Genomic DNA, 6,341 nt, shown 5'->3' with positions numbered 1-6,341 from the left:
TTAAGGGCAATCATGTGTGTAATTGATTCTGAATAGTGATTGTTTCCATGTTTGTGGCTTATTACTTCTCTTTCACTCGTTTTCAAGAAGCTATAAATAGCCTGTACTCCTCTTCTTTCAAAGACAAGACGAACAATTTTTAAGTTCAGAACACACACTGACACTCAAAAACCCTCTCTTGCTTTACTGCTACTTCTGCTACTGTCTGTTTAGCCTGCTGAAAGCCAAGGCTAGACTTTGGAGTCCTGTTTACTTTTCTTTACTGCACTTTGCTTCTCTGGCTGGTATGTTCTAACTAATTTTCAGCATCAACAACATGTTTCTTTACTGTTTCTTTCATTCTTATTTGTCTCCTGTTTGTATTTAACTAAGTTCCATTATTAAGCATGCTGTATTCTGCCTTTTCTGTTCTGAATTAATGTTTCTGTTACTTACTTATCATGTCTTGTGAACCTTAAATCCCCATCCACAATGTGTTTGGTACCTGTGGTTGGTTGGGGCATGGCAGCATTGAACATTGCTGTCCATGACCCAAACTTGATCCCCTGGGATCATAACCTCCATATTTTCTCTAGTTGTTGTGTGTTCTGGTTGGCTTATAAGCATGCCAACATCTTCTATTGCTGTGCATGCCCAAAGCTGACCCTTGCCTAAGTACATAGGCTCTTTGCAGTGAATTTCCAACCCCTGACCCCCCTTTGTATGAAGTTTATCAATTCTGTGTTTTACTAATTACGGTTTCCCTAATCACCTTTTACCCCTTTCCTTGTCCCCTCAGTTTTAAAACTCCATTCCTGCACTTCCACTATCTCTTTAGACTTAAGTTCTGCCCCTCTTGTGTGAGCCTTGCCTTGGGACCCATGAGCTCCCTCTGAACTTGGACACATAAGGGTTGGTCCTTCCACACTGCACTCATCTCTATCTGGTTCTATAAACCTGGGTGTAAGCACTGCCCGGGGTTCCTTGAGACTTTAGGGAACTCTGACACACCCAGGTACGAGAAAGGCTTTGAAACAAGTGGTATTTGAGGTATTTTGTTTCATAACTCAGAGAGGAAGTCAAAATCAGGCTTCCTATGGTTGTACTTTTCCCATTTTATGTATTTTCTTGATGTAATTTAGCAACTGGTGTGTAATAACTTGTAACAAACATTTAGGGTTGGCTAGTGAAAAAGGGATGGATAATTATGCATGCTCAAGTGTAGAAAACATGCCTATAGGACTGTTTTAGATCCTGCGTGTTCAATTCTGCATTTTAGATACCATGCCTATAGGGTTTCATTTAAATTTCTGCATGTTCAACTTCATACCTAGATAACCTGCCTATAGGACTTTATTTTAAATTCTGCGCGCTTGTTACCACTTAGACATCATGCTTTAGGATCTAAACGGCTATAAATGAGTATCATGTTTATAAGGTTAAAATCAGTGCAATACTAGATATTATGTCTATAGGAATTAAAAACACTAGGTATCATGTCTATAGGAATTAAAAACATTAGATATCATGTCTATAGGAATTAAAATCAGCAACACTAGATATCATGTCTATAGGAATTAAAACCGGCAATAATGGATACTATCATCTGCAGAAACTGAAACTAGTCTAATTTTAAATCAGTCTATTCTGAACCAGTTCTTAAGTAATTCGATCTCTCTATTTAACGCGGTTTAGCAAGCATGCCTATAGGATTTCAAGCCGCTCATTTTTTTAGTTTGTTACTGCTTTGCCATATTCTGAATCAGTAATAGATACCATGCTCATAGGATTCTGCCCCAAACACTTAGGCAAACCTTAGGTAATAACAATAAATAAAACTGAGCCCGTTTCTGGCAATTAATAATTGGTACAACCAGCAGGCAGGCCTGATTCGGACTTCTTATCTGAGTTATGTAATAAATTGGTCTGCTTCAACAACTTAAACCCCCTTTTGCCTTAATATTTTCAGACCCTACTTGTTGTTTGAGTCATGCTATTTGATTGTCCTGTTTGAGGAGGTATATGTGAGCCTTCAGTGTTTATGTGATTTCCCTGTTATTTGCTGTTTGTATGTCGCCTTAGATTTTTTACCTTTGAAACCCAAATAAGCCTAATATCCCTCCCTTTTAGGAATAGTAGTCCTAAGTGCCTCCGGGACTGATAGGAATGGGACGGGTAATAGCATGCAATAGTGATCGAGACCAATCCGCTTTAATACCTTAACGGGGCGGGAAGGGTAGATATGGATATGATGACCGGTGCGCTAATACCACGTGTAGCCCCTCTTTGAGGAGTGATTACCGGGTATTGCATTGATATGATCCATATTATAAATAAACCTAGGACCCCTTTCCCCTCTCTTTGTCTTTAAAGTATTATGACTTTTTTTCAAAAATCAGCCTTTAAATAACTGCTCTTTCATACTTTGTTTACTTCCAAGCATTTGTGTATTAAAATCCCCTCTTATTTGAGCCTTATATGTTAATTACACCAAATTCACAAAGAATTGTCTGGCCTGGTACCACACTAGTGGATCCTGAGGGGTGCTTAACACCTTCCCCTTGGGATAATTTCAAGCCCTTACCCTATCTCTGGTTATCAAAACATAGTTGTAATTGAACCTTGTAGGTGTCCTAATGCACCATAAATCATTAGGTGGCGACTCTTTTATGTAAAACTCAGTTCCCATAAGTAACGAGTTGCCCCATACCCCAAAATGTCATAAACCCGATTCTCCCGCCGCGAGGAGGGAAAAAAGGGGTCGCGACAAATACCGCACCAAGTCCAATACGAGATGCATCACAATATACTGTATATGGCCCTGAACCTGTGGGCAACACCAACATCGGCGCCGTAGTCAAAGCTGTCTTGAGCTTCTGAAAGCTCGCTCACACTCGTCCGACCACCTGAACGGGGCACCCTTCTGGGTCAACCTGGTCATCGGGGCTGCTATGGATGAAAACCCATCCACAAACCGATGGTAATAACCTGCCAAGCCCAAGAAACTCCGGATCTCTGTAGCTGATGTGGGCTTGAGCCAGTCCTTGACTGCCTCAATCTACTTAGGATCCACCTGAATACCCTCTGCTGATACAATGTGATCCAAGAATGCAACTGAACTCAACCAAAAATCACATTTCGAAAACTTAGCGTATAACCAGCTGTCTCTCAGAGTCTGAAGAACGATCCGAAGATGCTGCTCATGCTCCTCTCGGCTGCGGGAGTAGATCAAGATATCATCAATAAAAACAATCACGAAGGAATCCAAACAGGTCTTGAACACTCGGTTCATCAAATCCATAAATGCTGCGGGGGCATTTGTCAACCCAAATGACATCACTAGAAACTCGTAATGCCCATACCGAGTCCGAAAAGCTGTCTTAGGGACATCGAATGCCCTAATCCTCAACTGATGATAGCCAGACCTTAAATCGATCTTTGAAAACATCTTGGCGCCCTTATGTTGATCAAATAAATCATCAATCCTCGGCAATGGATACTTGTTCTTAATGGTGACTTTTTCAACTACGGATAATCTATACACATCCTGATCGATCAATCCTTTTTCTTTAAAAATAACACCGGCGCACCCCAAGGCGAGACACTGGGCCTGATGAAGCCCTTATCAAGCAAATCTTGCAATTTTTCCTTCAATTCTTTCAACTCTGGTAGGGCCATGCGGTATGGCGGAATAGAAATGAGCTGAGTTCCCGAAGCAAATTAATGCAAAAGTCATTATCCCTGTCGGGCGGCATCCCCGGCAGGTCTGCAGAAAATACCTCTGGAAACTCACGAACAACTGGTACGGAATCCATGGAAGGAACCTCTGCACTGGAATCACGAACATAAGCCAAATAAGCCAAACACCCCTTCTCGACCATACGCCGAGCCTTCATATAAGATATAACCCTACTGATAGAATGACCAGGAGTCCCTATACACTCCAATCGAGGCAACCCCAGCAAGGCTAAGGTCACGGTCATGGCGTGACAGTCCAATATAGCATGATAAGGTGACGGCTAATCCATCCCCAAAATGACATCAAAATCAACCATATCGAGAAGTAGGAGATCTACACTAGTCTCAAGACCCCCAATAATAACCACACACAAGCGATAGACAAGATCTACAATAATAGAATCACCCACCGGTGTGGACACATACACGGGAGCACTCAAAGAATCCCGAGGCACAACCAAATATGAAGCAAAGTAAGATGATACATACGAATAAGTAGATCCCGGGTCAAATAATACTGAGGCATCCCTACTGCAAACTGAAACCATACCTGTGATAACAGCATCGGATGCCTCAGCCTCAGCCCTGGCTGGGAAAGCATAACATCGGGGCTGGGCCCCACCATTCTGAAATGCATCCCTGGGACGGCCTCTACCTATAGAGGCCTGACCTTCACCTCTAATACCTCGGCCTCCACCTCTAGATGTCTGACCCCTACCTCAACCTGTCTGATCGGGCGGTGGAACACCCGCTGTCGGAACCATGGCACGAGAACCCTGATGCTGAGAGCTGCTCGATGCTCGAGGGCAATACCTAACGATGTGCCTCGGATCGCCATAAGTATAACAAGACCTCGGCTGCTGAGACTGATGACCCTAAAACTGACCCTGACGGCCTGGGTAACCACCCTGGAAACTCTAGAGCGGAGGTGCACTAATAGGAGATTATGGTGCACTGTAGGCTAGCTGATCAGAATAATGCATATGAGAGCCACAGCTACCTGAAGCACCGTGAGAAGCCTGAAGTGCTGAATGAAACGGCCTGGGAGGATGGCCTCTACCAAAAGAATCCCTGCCTCCAGACGAGGCACCACTGAACCTACCAGAATGACGAGGCCTCTTGTTAGACCCCTGACCACTCCCCCGAGCTAAAACCATCTCAACTCGCCTGGCCACATTGGCTGCATCCTGGAAAGAAATCTCGCTCCCTGTCTCTTTAGCCATCTGCAATCTGATAGGCTGAGCGAGTCCCTCAATAAACCTCATCACCCTCTCTCTCTCGGTAGGAAGTATAGGAAGAGCATGACAGGCCAAATCAACAAACCTAGTCTCATACTGAGTGACGGTCATAGAACCCTGTTGAAGATGCTCGAACCGCCTGCGATAGTCCTCTCTCTGAGTAACAGGAAGGAACTTCTCGAGAAATAGCTGAGAGAACTGGTCCCAAGTCAAGGTAGGCGACCCAGCTGGTCTAGTCAACACAAAATCATTCCACCATCTCTTGGCGGACCCTATCAACTGGAATACGGCAAAGTCGACCCCATTGGTCTCCACTATCCCCATGTTCCACAACACCTCATGGCAGCGGTCAAGATAATCCTGTGGGTCCTCAGAAGCTGCCCCACTGTAATGAGCCGGGAAAAGCTTGGTGAGCTTGTCCAACATCAACAAAGCCTTAGAAGACATGACTGATCCACCAGCGGCCTGTGCCGCAATAGCTGGCTGAACTACTCCAACTGGCTGAGCTGCTGGAGTCTGAAACTGAGGAGCCAACTGCTCCGGAGTGTGGGTAGCGGGATTCAGTGCTCCTCCCCCAGCCTGAGAGACGGCTGGTGCCACAGAAAATGTGCCAGTCTGAGCTACGCTCTCCATAAGGCCCACTAGACGGACCAAAGCATCTTGAAGCACTAGGGTGGCTATGAACTCCTCCGGAACCTAAGCTGGTCCTGCTGGAACGGCCTGGGCTGGAGCCTCCTCATCAAACTCTACCTAAGGCTTTGCCGCTGGTGCTGCTGCTCGAGCTCTAGGCCGAGCCCTGCCCCTGCCTCGGCCTCTGCCACGGTCTTGGCCTTGTCCTCTGCCCCTCGTAGGAGCTGCTGCTGGGGGATCGGGCTGCTGGTCAGCTGATGAAGCGGTATGTGTTCTCGCCTTCTGCGAAAGAACTAGAGTAGAAAGTTCAATTAGCATTGAGCAATCAAATCGCACGACAGAGAAGAATAGAAGTGAAGTTGTTCCTAAACTCTCTAGCCTCTGGGCATAAGCACAAACGTCTCCGTACCGATCCCTAAGACTCTACCTAGCTTGTTCGTGAATTGTAAGACCTAGGCAACCTAGTGCTCTTATACCGACTTGTCACGACCCGAATTTCCCACCGTCGGGATCGTGTTGATGCCTAACCAAATGGTTGCTAGGCAAGCCAACATATAAAATTAAATACGCTACTCCTTTAAGAAATTCACTAAATGACAATAATTTAGAAAAACAATTTAATAAAATGCAGAAGTTTATAACAATCTAAACACCAATACACGACTACCCAAAATCTGGTGTCACAATCCGCAAACGTCTAAGAGTTACTACAAATACTGGTTTAAAGAAAAATACATCTGTTCTCGAAATAAAAGA

Source organism: Nicotiana attenuata, chromosome 8 (genome assembly GCF_001879085.1).
Source record: "Nicotiana attenuata strain UT chromosome 8, NIATTr2, whole genome shotgun sequence".
NCBI classification, from domain to species: domain Eukaryota; kingdom Viridiplantae; phylum Streptophyta; class Magnoliopsida; order Solanales; family Solanaceae; genus Nicotiana; species Nicotiana attenuata.
The sequence above is the reverse complement of the archived record's forward strand: the minus strand, read 5'-3'. Positions refer to the sequence as shown.